The sequence below is a fragment of the Capra hircus genome, chromosome 21 (assembly GCF_001704415.2).
Source record: "Capra hircus breed San Clemente chromosome 21, ASM170441v1, whole genome shotgun sequence".
NCBI lineage: Eukaryota > Metazoa > Chordata > Mammalia > Artiodactyla > Bovidae > Capra > Capra hircus.
In genome coordinates this window covers 60466652-60478689 of record NC_030828.1, presented here as the reverse complement: position 1 = coordinate 60478689, position 12038 = coordinate 60466652, and the positions used below count along the sequence as shown (strand labels likewise).

Below are 12038 nucleotides of genomic sequence, written 5' to 3'. Positions count from 1 at the left end.
GCCGAAGAACTGATGCTTTTAAACTGTGGTGTTGGAGAAGACTCTTGAGAGTCCCTTGGACTGCAAGGAGATCCAACCAGTCCATCCTAAAGGAGATCAGTCCTGAGTGTTCACTGGAGGAACTGATGTTGAGGCTGAAACTCCAATACTTTGGCCACCTGATGCGAAGAGCTGACTCATTGGAAAAGACTCTGATGCTGGGAAAGATTGAGGGTAGGAGGAGAAGGGGACGACAGAGGATGAGATGGTTGGATGGCATCACCGACTCAATGGACATGGGTTTGGGTAAACTCTGGGAGTTGGTGATGGACAGGTAGTCCTGGCACGCTGCAGTCCATGGGGTTGCAAAGAGTCGGACACGACTGAGCGACTGAACTGAACTGAACTGAACCTGGAAATATGAAATTGTCATCAGCTGAGCTGGAGATGATGGAGTGGAGACAGGGCAAGTTTTTTGGGGGGATGGTCAGGACTTGACCTTTGGACATGTGAGGCTGAGCTGTCTGTTGGACATCAGGTGGGGATGTCAAGGTAGTAAGCTACACAAGATTGCTGTCAAGAGATCAAGTCTGAGAGAGTGATACATCCTCATCCTTGGGAGGTGGGTCTTTTTGTTTTTGTTTTTAATATTTATTATATTATTTGGATTCACTGAGTCTTAGCTGTGGCACGAGGGATCTTTGATCTTATTTATGGCATGCAAACTCTTAACTGTGGCTTGGAAGATCTAGTTCCCTGACCAGGGATCTAAATCAAATCCCCTCAAACTCAAAGACTAGGAGCTCAGAGTCTTAGCCACTGGACCAGCAGGGAAGTCCCCATCATTAAGAGTTGTAATCACATGGATGGTATTTGGTATTTAAAGCCACAGGACTGGATGAAATCACCAAGGGAGAGTGTAGGCAGAGAAGAGAACCAGCTGCTAGGCTGCCAGCTGACCCCTCAGCAGAGGACACGGGAAGTGAGGGGTTAGGAGGCGGCTTAAAGAGTTCTGACCTAGAGCATAAAGAACAATAGGAATGCTCTTATTTCATCATTGATTTCAGGGCATAAATCCATAGCAAAATATTTATTTTGTTATTTGGTGATACTTTTCAATTTAGCAATAAGCCCTTCTGGCAGCAATGAGCAAAAAAAGTTTAATGACAATTTAAGCCCTGAACTTCTGTCTCTGGGAAATTGATGATGAACGTGTAACTTGCACAAAATATTGATGCTTACATCACAAAAGGGGCCTTTAGCAATTTCTCTGACTGCAAGGAAACCAGACACAAAGCTGCTACTTCAGAAACTGTTGTTTTTCAAAGATCAGCCCGAAAACATCAATTTTACTTTATCACTGCAGAAGATACTGTCATAGGTCACCCTGGAAGGATGACTTTTCACTTAGAGCAGACAAGTATTCTTTAAGTCAGCTCATTTTCAGCATCATGTTATCTTGGACCCACACGACAACAGAAGTGAGAGCTGATTAGTGAGAAAGTTCCATAAGAAATCCACAGGCAGTGAAGCGGAGCCAGTTTGATAACTGTCTTCCAACAGAAAAATGAGTCAATTCCAATCACGATTCAATTTTTTAATCCAGTTCATGGAATCAAAGCCAAAACTTATGAAAGTTCACCCTGGCAAAGTGAAACAATGGACATTTTGTGAATGCTATTCTAAATTCAGTTTAAATTGTTCACATTGGGAAGAAAGTTGTGTTTTTCTGATGATCACACACATTTTGGTGGGGCCCAGCGTCACAGAGACAACAATACTCTTGCTAAAATAAGAGACCAGTGAAGCAGAAATGTACTTCCAACAAGTTGCAATGCAGACCCAATGTGTGATTGCATATAAGTTTCATTAAGTGTGTGTACATGCTCAGTTGCTCAGTCGTGTCAGACTTTTTGCGACCCGATGGATTATAACCTGGCAGGCTCCTCTGTCCATGGAATTTTCCAGGCGAGAAGACTGGAGTGGGTTGGCATTTCCTCCTTCAGGAGATCTTCCCGACCCGGAGATCGGACCTGCATCTCTCGCATCTCCTGCATTAGCAGGTGGATTCTTCTGCGCCACCGGGAAGGCCCCAAATTTCATTATAGTTGACAAGATTTACAAAGTTTTGCAGCGTAAGTTTCGTAGTTCAGACTTACTGAACTGCAAACTTTTGTGATGAAGCTGATGAGGAATTAAAAACAACTTTAGCATGTATTTTCTTTCTCTGCTGTCCTTCATCAATCAATTTTAGAAGATGTGGACTCTAAGTGCCCTAAAATGTTATTAAACTATTTGTTATAGCAGAGTTGAGAATTTTTGCTGAATTTGTTCTAAATCAGTGAGGAATGGAGCACCAAACAACAGCTTCTAGAGCTTTTAGCAGAGCATAGTTATTGAAAATAAAGCTTTATGCAGAAAATAGTTGAAATTTATAGCCAAAGGAGGAAAGAAAATGATCAAACTAAGTGAGGAGAGGTCAAATGACACAGAAAATTTAATTTTTGAGTTATATAATGAGCTTTGGAATATCTCAGTTTGTGGGAAGAATCTTTTCAATTGGAGAAGTTCATATTCTGTACAAAAATGAGATGAAATAAGAAAGCCCATAATTTGCTGTATCTGAATTTGACAAAGCCTTCAAAACTTTTAAGTAGCTACAACTTATTTGAAGAGTCTAATGTGCTAAAAATATTTGTTGAAGGAGCTCAAATTAAGGCAAAAAGACAGCACCTGTGAAAATATCTGGGTTGAAATATTTATATAATTCCATATGCAAAGTATCAGACTTGAGAATAGCCTCTGCTTGGCAGAATTTGCTCAAAGTTTGTCAGATACCTCAACACCTGCAGAGAGACCATCTTCATTGAATGTATTCTGGCCCAAGAGAAGAGACAGTTGAAGGTGCTTAATTTCAATTTATTAACCATAAAATTTGAAGAAATATTTCAGGCAATCATATGGTACCATTCAAAATAATAAGACCATACTGAAAGAAAAATACATTCTTTTGAAAATGCCAGTGACGTATGAGAGTCAGGTACAAGCCTAAGAAACTGATTGTAGCACATGGATATGTACCCAAACTAATTATCTTGCTTAAAATATTCTGTAATGTTTAACATAAAGAAAATGTTTCATTTTGCTATTATATTTATGTATGTATTTAGATTTTGGAGGGAAAAACATTTACTAGAACTACTTTATAACTCCATCAATATAATATTTATAAGCAATTTGTTGGTGTGTGTGTATATATGCATATACATTCATACATACATAGTTAAATACATAATTTTTTTGAAAATAGGTGTTTTTTTTCCTTTTTAAATTTGGCTGTGCCAAGTCTCAGCTGTGGCATCTGGGATCCAGTTCCCCGGCCAGAGATTGAACCTAGGATGTTTGCATTGAGAGCGTGAAGTCTTAGCCACTGGATCACCAGGAAAGTCCCTGAAGATAGTTTTCAATTAGAACTACTTTATAACTGGCTTCTCTGGTGCCTCAGGTGGTAAAGAACCCACTTGCAATGTAGGAGATGTGGGCTCAGTCCCAGGTTGGGGAGATCCCCTGGAGGAGGGCATGGCTACCCACTCCAGTATTCTTGCCTGGAGAATCCCATGGACAGAGGAGCCTGGGGGGCTACAGTCCATGGGGTCACATGGAGTCAGACACAACTGAAGCTACTGAGCACGCACGCAAGCACTTTATAACTATCTTAATATAATATAACTAATTCACTGGTGGATGTATATATACATATACATACACGGCTGGAGCGACATGCATGCATGCACATATATATTGCATTGGCCAAAAAAGTTTTGAGTTTTTCGGTAACCTGAAAGAACTTTCTGACCGACCCAATGTAATTAAATATGCATATTTTTTGAAAATAGCTTTTGATTGAACTGCTTTATAACTCCATCAATATAATACAATCATTGGAAGTGTTATACAGTGATGTGCTATTGTAGCCACAGGAAAGCAACACACTCAGGAAACCTGACTTCTCTGGAACGTGGTGAGCACAGGCTCCCACCTCCAGCCCCCTTGTACTACACACACGGGTAGGAGCTGCCTCCTAAAACCGCCACTGGGCGTCGTGCCATCCCTCCCTGAGTGCTTCTCTGTGCATGCTGAGGAAGCTCTGTGTGCTGTGGAAAGCCCGCATATCGCCTCACCGCCAGTCTCCCCAGACACGGGTGCAGAGTGAGCCCCCGGCACCAGACCTGACCCTTCACTGGCAGCCACACTGGTGATCTGCAGGCTGTGCTGGGCTTTAGGTAGCCCAGTCCTGACAACTTGCCTGGGAGGAGGATGGCTGTCTTTGTGCCCATTGTACAGATGAGCAAACAGAGGTGAAGAGAAGTGACTTGCCCATGTTCACCCAGTGATGGGAGCCAGTCTGTTTTATGCACGGCTCTTCTTCCAGGCTCAGCTCAGAGTCCAGGCCTCTTTCACCCGGTGTGCTGCGACCATAAAGAGAACACACCTGGGGTCAGGGAGCCTGGGCTTAGGTCCTGGGGCCCCCAAACTGTGATTTGGGGCAAGCCAGGTAACTTCTCTGAGCCTCAGTTTGTTCATCTGTAGAATGGGAGTAACAGCAATTATTACGAAGCGTCATGGTGAGGATTGAATGAGATCCAGCCTATAGAATCCCCTTGCAGGTTGCAAAGCATCCAATACGAGGCTTGAATAGTGATAAACCGCACAAAAACAATAATCACAGCGATGAGTACAGTAGCAATAACAGTACTACTAATGATGATGATAAGTACCCTGGTCCGTCCAGTGTAAGCAGCCTCTCCTTCACGTGGGCTACTCTGCTGTTGGAACACTAGGTTAGAAAGTATCAAGAGAGCCCCTTTCTGCTTTTTGAGAGCTGTGGACCAGTTCAAGGGTTACCTGGCACCCAGCACACTAGGAAACTAAGCAACTAAATTTGGAAAGCTGAGCTCCAGGAGGCCTGGCTTCTTGGCAGCGGGATTCTCATTCGTCTCCAGCCTCAGAGTCTTCACCCCCGAGAGGTTTAAGAAGGAGCTGGAAGGAGTGAAGAGGTTTGTTGTGGGCACTGAGAGAACCCCCTGATCGCTCTGCTTAGCTTCTCTCCCCTTCCTCCTCCAGGTCACCTTGAACATGTGAGACAGGAGGCTCAGTCCCCTCTGAAGTGTGGGACAGGGAAGGGAAGGGTGGCCTTGGGGAGCAGTGCATGGGGCCTGGCTCCTGTGTGCTCCGCAGGGACTACAGGGTAGCAAGAAGCAGGAGCTGCCCAGGCACCGCCAGACCAAAGCTGGGGCCAAACCCCAGGGATATGGGGTTGGCAGAATGACAGTCCCCAAAGATGTTCATGTCCTGGTCCTTGGGACCTGCAGATATGTCCCCTACATGGAGGAAGGGATTTTGCAGATGGGATTAAGAACCTTGAGATGGGGAGAAGATGCTGGATTTTGGAGGTGGGCTTGATGTCATCACAGATGAAAGTGGTTCCATTTATAAGTGAAACAGGGAGGTGGGGGAGGGGGTCAGAGTCAGAAAGAGATTAGAAGATGCTATGAAGATGGAGAAGGGGCCACAAGCTAACGAACACAGGCGGCCTCTAGAAGCTGGAAAAGGCCTCCAGAGGGAGGCAAGCCCTGCCAACACCTTGACTTGAGTTCATCAGAGCTGACTTTAAAGTTCTGACCTCCAGAACGGTAAGATAATTTTGTGCTGTTTCAAGGCACTCTGCGTGCATGCTCAGTTGCTTTAGTCATGTCCGACTCTTTGCGATCCCCTGGACTGTAGCCCACCAGGCTCCTCTGTCCATAGGATTCTCCAGGCAAGAATGCTGGAGTGGGTTGCCATGCCCTTCTCCAGGGAGTCTTCCTGACCCAGGGATCGGACCTGCGCCTCTTACGTCTCTTGCCATTGGCAGGCGCGCTCTTTACCACTGGCGTCCCCTGAGTTTGTGCTAATTTGTTCCAACCCCATTTGGATACTAATACATGGGACAAGGCCTCACCCTGCCCAGGAAACCAGGGGTTGTCACCTGCGCCGCCTGCAGAGACCTCTTACTTCAGCCCGAGTCTGGCTGGTTCAGCAGACAACCCCCTCCATCCCAGGGGACCTGGCTGCGTCTGTGGCCGCGGCCGCCACAGCGTGAGTCTGCTCAAGCCGAGCTTATTTTCGGGAGGTCTTTACCAGCTGCTGCTCATGTTTATGTAAAGTTGGCCAGAGAGCAGAAATCTTTTGTTTGCTCCGAGTTTTAGCTCTGATATTTGCCTGGTACATAGTATGTGGTCAGAATCCAGCAGCTATTGATATTATTAGTCATATTTGATCTTATTTGAAAAACTCACAAGTGATACTGGGCAAAGATGTTAGAGACGACTTATTCTGTAGTTTCCATCTGGTATTTTCTGAGTTCCCCGCATGAAAACATCGGCACGTGCTGCTTCTTTAACAAAATAGCCTTCCTCAAATTAATCCCCGTTTCAACAGTGAGGTGACGATAAAGGCATTTGAAATACAGACACAGATATTAAAGGATGTCAACCCAGTGACATCATAAGATACTGTTTTTTTTATTTTGAATTTCTCTTTAATTTTCGTCTATTAATTCAGCAAGAAGCAGTTTTGAAAAATAACATCATAGCACATCACTTAGCAGAACTATTCCTCAGTTTCATGCATTTTTCTCTTCCATTTCCTTTTGATTTCCTCAAACGTTTAAATTAAGGGAAAATGGACTAGAATCAAAACTTCAAAAAATTGTTCAATTTTTTTTGCATGATGTAATCCTTATCTTTGAATATCTATATAACATTAGACTCATATTTTCAAAGGACAATTTTCATAAAAAATAAAAGTTTAAATATTTTATGAATAGTAAACAGATATTTAATATTCATTATATTTTCCTTTTTAGAATTTTCAAGAAGGCTTCATCTAATTTAAAAAATCATAAAACCTTGATCATGTTCCACCACAAATGGCCAGATAACACAATTTCTCTTAGTAGAGGAGTAGGTTTATTTTGTCTAATATTTTATAACATTGTAAAATCCTTATATGTTTGTTTCTGGCTATCACCATTTTAACAAAGTAACCAACACACAACATTTCTTATAAAGTTGAACATGTGAAGTTATCTCCCTTCCCTCCCATATTTACCTGACATAAAATACGTTGTTCAATATAAGATGCTGTTTTCAATTCACAAATAACCCAACCAGCTATTAGTGTTATGAAATTTTGTAAGTGATCCTTGGAGACCAATTTGACTTTTATAATCAGAATTCGTAGACTGTAACTGGTCAGAGTCCACTCGGGGCTCTGACGGCTGTATTCAGCCTCTACATGTTTCATGTGAGTTTGCAGTAAAGAGCTGCTGGAAATAATCTCCTATTTCAAACGTCCTTTCTCCTCTCTTCTGGAAAAGCAGCTAAAACCCAAAGGAGGCATGGGATACAGGTCTCTTAAATTGATTTAAAATTATGTTTAAAAAATACATCCAAAGAAAGTTGAAAACTCTGCCAGTATAAGCTGTAAAATGAAACGTTCTTCTGAGGTATAGATCTTCTATTTTACTTTTGTAAGAGAGAGGAAAAAAAGATGCTCATTTACTTACTCAGGCAAAATGAAAGGTATCACAACTTCAGCTGGGCTTTCTGATGGTGAGAGCTGTCTTTGGAGATGTTTTCTGTTCTGGGAAGCACCGTGGAAGCGTGGTGGCCTTAAATTACATAACCCCCGCTCTGATGATGATGTCATTGGCTGGACTGCTGAAAAAATGAGTCTTTCAGATGGAGGAAGCAAACTGGGATTTTGAAATGAAAACTGCTTTGCACTTAGGGGCTGGCAAGTGATTACTCAGCTACCATCTCCATCTCTACTTTGGCAACATCTGGAAAGGCCTGCAATCCTGCCCAAGAATGGTATAATGGTCAACCCACCCTGGAAACGTATTTTGGCATCACTGAGCCACACAAGCCTCGCCGGGCATTGATGGACACTGAGTGATGACTTGGTCTGCTCACACTGGGGACCTGAATGCCTGGGGTTCTGCAGCAAATTTCCTGGGAGCTGACTTGAATGCCTCCTTTTGAATTTTAATCATGAAAAGTGTGTTGCCAAGAATCCATCACTGTGGACCCCATTAAGCAAACAGCGAGCCACAGAAAGCTTGACTCATGCGGCATGCAGAGCTGAGTAAGATCAGATGCACTTTCCCTAATCCCCCCGGCAGTTCTGAAATCCGTTTTTGATGTACATCTGCAGATGCCAAGTTGAACCATTCAGGACCTCATGTTCAGACAGAACTTTCAGGCTTTCTTTGAGAGTCAGACCTCAAGAGCCTTGGGCCAAATGCCAAATACTTTTTATTTTAGCTCCTAAAAATGAAGATGCTCTTAAGCTCCCTCCCTGACAGCAGGAGAATGCCTCCACACCAGGGCTTGATTCCCGCTTTTGGGGAGTGACCCCCAAATCTAGGCCCTAGTGCTCCCCAAACCCCAGTCCTGCCTCTCGGATGCTCTGCTTGTGTTTCTTGATGTGACCGTGAACCTGGAGTGTCTGGAGCAGAAAACATCCCCTTTGTCTTCAGAATCTGGCCTTTTCACCGTGTCTCCTTTTTCTGATAATGCCATCTCAGTGGGGACAAACTGTACTCGTGAACTTGCCAGCGGTTTGCTCACATTGCTGGGCATCTTAAACTTGTGGAGGCAGGTTTTGTGGGGTTTTTTTAAGGAACACTCCGTGAAGCAGATGTGTATTTTGGGGAGGAAGCTGGAATCTATCTCTGCGGAAGGACCTTTTGTGTCAGGAAAGATTTGGGACTGTAAAGTCCCGAGGATGCCTGCCATCATTTTGGGGGTAGATTTTGACCAGAGGAAGTTCCCAAATCCCAGTGCTTCCTGGTTAGTAACGTAAATTGGGGTCTCACCTGCCAGCCCTCCCAGCCACAGAGGGCAGTTAGTTTTTTCTTCCTTTGCTATGCATTTAGGCAGGACAGTTTCTGAGAAGCATCTGGTCTCAGGAGATGTCCACCTGCTCCAGCACAGGGGTACCCCCAAGAGATGATGACACCAGTCCTGCCCGGAGGTGGGGCTCGCAGGCCCGGACGTGGCTTCATCTCATGCCGAGGATGGACTGTGGGAAGTGGCGTGTGTATGGCAGGGCCACATGGCCGAGACTGTCAGTGTGTCACAGGCACTAGAGAGGGCCGAGTAAGGGGCCCTGTGGCCCCAAGGCCTTGGGGGCCCCACCCCATGTGTGTGATGAAAAGTTTTCTAAAAAAAAAGGATGCTCCCACTGTCACTTGCTTGCAATGCAAAAAGGGAAGTGGATTTCCGGGGAAGACAGGATTTCCTTCTGCCTCTGGGGCTGTGGGGTGTGGGAGCCTGAATTCTGAGGACAGGATGCAGGAACCCCACGTGGAGAAAGGGACTGCAGACTGCTGGAACGTGGAGAATACGGGAGGAGACAGTGGCGTGGCAGGGCCTGGCGTGAGCCGCTCGGGGTGAAAGTCCCCTGGGTACTGGGACCTTGGAGGTATCGGTGTAGGCATTCACAAAAGCAACAGATAGAAGTCACAAATACTAGCTGACACGGCTGACATGGAGACATCTTCACAGATATCCAAGATAAGTATAGGTAACCCATCCCTTAAAGGTCATAAAATTAATGTACACCCATGTTTACTAAAAAATAATTAGCCCCCATTTCATAAACCGTAGAAATCACAATCCTCTGATCATTATATCAGAAGAGTAAAGAACGCTTCAGAATTCCTGTAGTCCGTATTCTGATTGAGAATCACGCAGTGGATTGTGAAAGGCTTTGTTCAGACTGTTTGTGAACTTAATACACATTAATTAATAAAACTGACTTTTAATGTGCTCAGTCGTGTCCGACTCTGTGACCCCATGGACTGTAGCCTGCCAGGCTCCTCTGTCCGTGGGATTCTCCAGGCAAGACTACTGGAGTGGGTTGCCATGCCCTTCTCCAGGGGATCTTCCTGACCCGGGGATGGAATTCACATCTCTAGCGTCTCCTGCGTTGGCACGTGGGTTCTTTACCACTGATGCCACCTGGGAAGCCCCTAAAATTATTTTAACAGGTTTAAAACGATTATTGTAACCAATTTAAAGTGATTTATTACAATAAGGGATTTCCCTGGTGGTCCAGTGACCACCAGTGGCTAAGAATCTGCCTTCCAATGCAGGGTGCGCAGGTCTGATCCTTGGTAGGGAAGCCAAGATCCCACATGCTGCAGAGCAACTAAACCCGCGGGCTGCAGCTGAGACCCAATGCAACCAATAAATTTAAAAAAAAAATTTAAGTCATTACAACAGATACCATCTTAAGGCACAAAGAGGAGGCCAGTGGAAGACCCAGGGCTGCAGTCCACAAAGAGAGGGTAGCCCAGCCAGCTGGATGGTCAGATGACCTTCCCTGGGATTGTCCTTAATGCTAACACGGAGGGACCCCAGGCAGGTACGGTGGGCTCAGAAGACACTCAAAGCAGATTCAAGGAAAGGATGAGCTGGAGTTCGAGGTTGGGGACACACAGGTCATGTTCCCACCGTGACATTCAATGTCACTTTCCAGCTCTTCAGCAGCTAAACCTTGGAGTCACTGGTCTCTTCTCCTTTCAGGTCACATCCAGCAGCTTCTTCAAGGTCAAAGACTGGTATATTTCACCCAGCACATCTCTACGAATGACAACTATATGCTAAGCATCTGGGGTGGGGGTCCCCACTCAGGCCTTACAACATCCGGCGTCTCTCTGACTGTCTCCACTGCAGATAAAGAAAGGAAAACACCACGGCGCAACTTCCCGCCGGGATGGCAGTGCTCTCATTTCTGTCCAGCTAGTGCGCTTCACCCCTGCCCGAGCATTCCTTCCCATCTGCGTTTTAAACACTCCTGCAACGAATAATTCTGCAGCAAAGAACCCCAAACCAATCTCCTTGCTTTCTGAGTTTTCTCCTTTCAGTCTATCCTTGGGCGAGATGAATATTCCAGAAGCACTTAGATTTTGTCACTTCACCGGCCCAACTGTTTGGAATGCACAGGCTCCTTGTTGGTCCTGCTATTTCGCCTGGAGCCAGCCTCGACCTGGGTCTTGTTCCAGCTGACAGGGGTGTCCCATGGACCTAATACATCTGGACTCGCCTACCTGTGAGCGTTCGCTAGAAATCACGTCCCAGTCCTCTGTCTCTGCTTCAAGTCCATCCGTCACTCAAATCCCACTCTAACCTTTGCTCCTCTGTGAGCACAGGTCTGGTCGCGTTCCCTCCTGTTCTGCAAACACTTGGGGAGCAGCTCCCTGGGGCCAGGTGCAAGCTGGGAGCCAGAGGCAGAGAGGATGGCTCAGTGTCCACCCTGGGTTGTTCACGGTCACACGGACAAGGCAGGTGTGCAAGAGACACTTGCAGCCAAGTGTGGCAAGCGTCATGGTTGGAGAGAACCCAACTGTAGCACCAGGGGTGGGAGGGCAGGAGGGGTGGGGTCAGAGTAAGGGGTCCTGATGTCAGGGGGATAAAAATAATATCCTCCATGTAGGTTTACCAAAGCCCAAAGACCCAGAAATCTGCTGGAGAGACAGCTGCCCACCTGTGTGTCCTGGGCATTCAGACAGCCACAGGCGCTGCCCTGGCCTGAGTTCAGGGCCATTTAGAAGCCAAGGGCTCTGGACACCGGTCACCCTGCAGAGAAACTCTGCCAGGACAGGGATGCCGTGGACCAGGAATGTTTAAGAAAATTCATGGAAAACTCTCCCTCCCCACGTTGGCCTTGCTCGAGGAGATCAGGTTCTCTTAACTGGGCAGTGGGCCCACCAGACCCTCCTCTTAGGGAAGCTGGGAAGATCCCGGGAGCTAACACAGCCCAGGCCTGGCACGTGCTAGCATTCAGGAAGCCTCCCAGGACAGCACTTGGAAGGGGCCTGGCCGGAGAGCGCTGGCTATGCTTCTGTGTGTTGGAAAGCCGAAGTCAGACCATGGTGTATCCTGTCTCAGGCCCAGGAGGACATGAAGATTTGATAGAGGTCCTCAAGGCCACAGTGGCCCGCCCCT

The 12038-nt window shown here is 45.9% G+C and overlaps 1 protein-coding gene across 2 annotated transcripts in view; it reads right to left on the bottom strand.

Annotated features, from left to right (window-relative positions):
• The window catches only part of BDKRB1 (bradykinin receptor B1), a 34699-nt gene that overhangs the window by 3671 nt on the left and 18990 nt on the right, over nucleotides 1-12038 (bottom strand). The window contains exon 2 of one of the 2 annotated variants that reach the window (XM_013973149.2): nucleotides 7589-7739. The gene's annotated coding sequence lies outside the window, so the exon portion shown is untranslated. Of the gene's footprint in view, nucleotides 1-7588; nucleotides 7743-12038 lie in introns of both variants that reach the window. The other variant, XM_018066143.1, reaches the window with a different exon arrangement.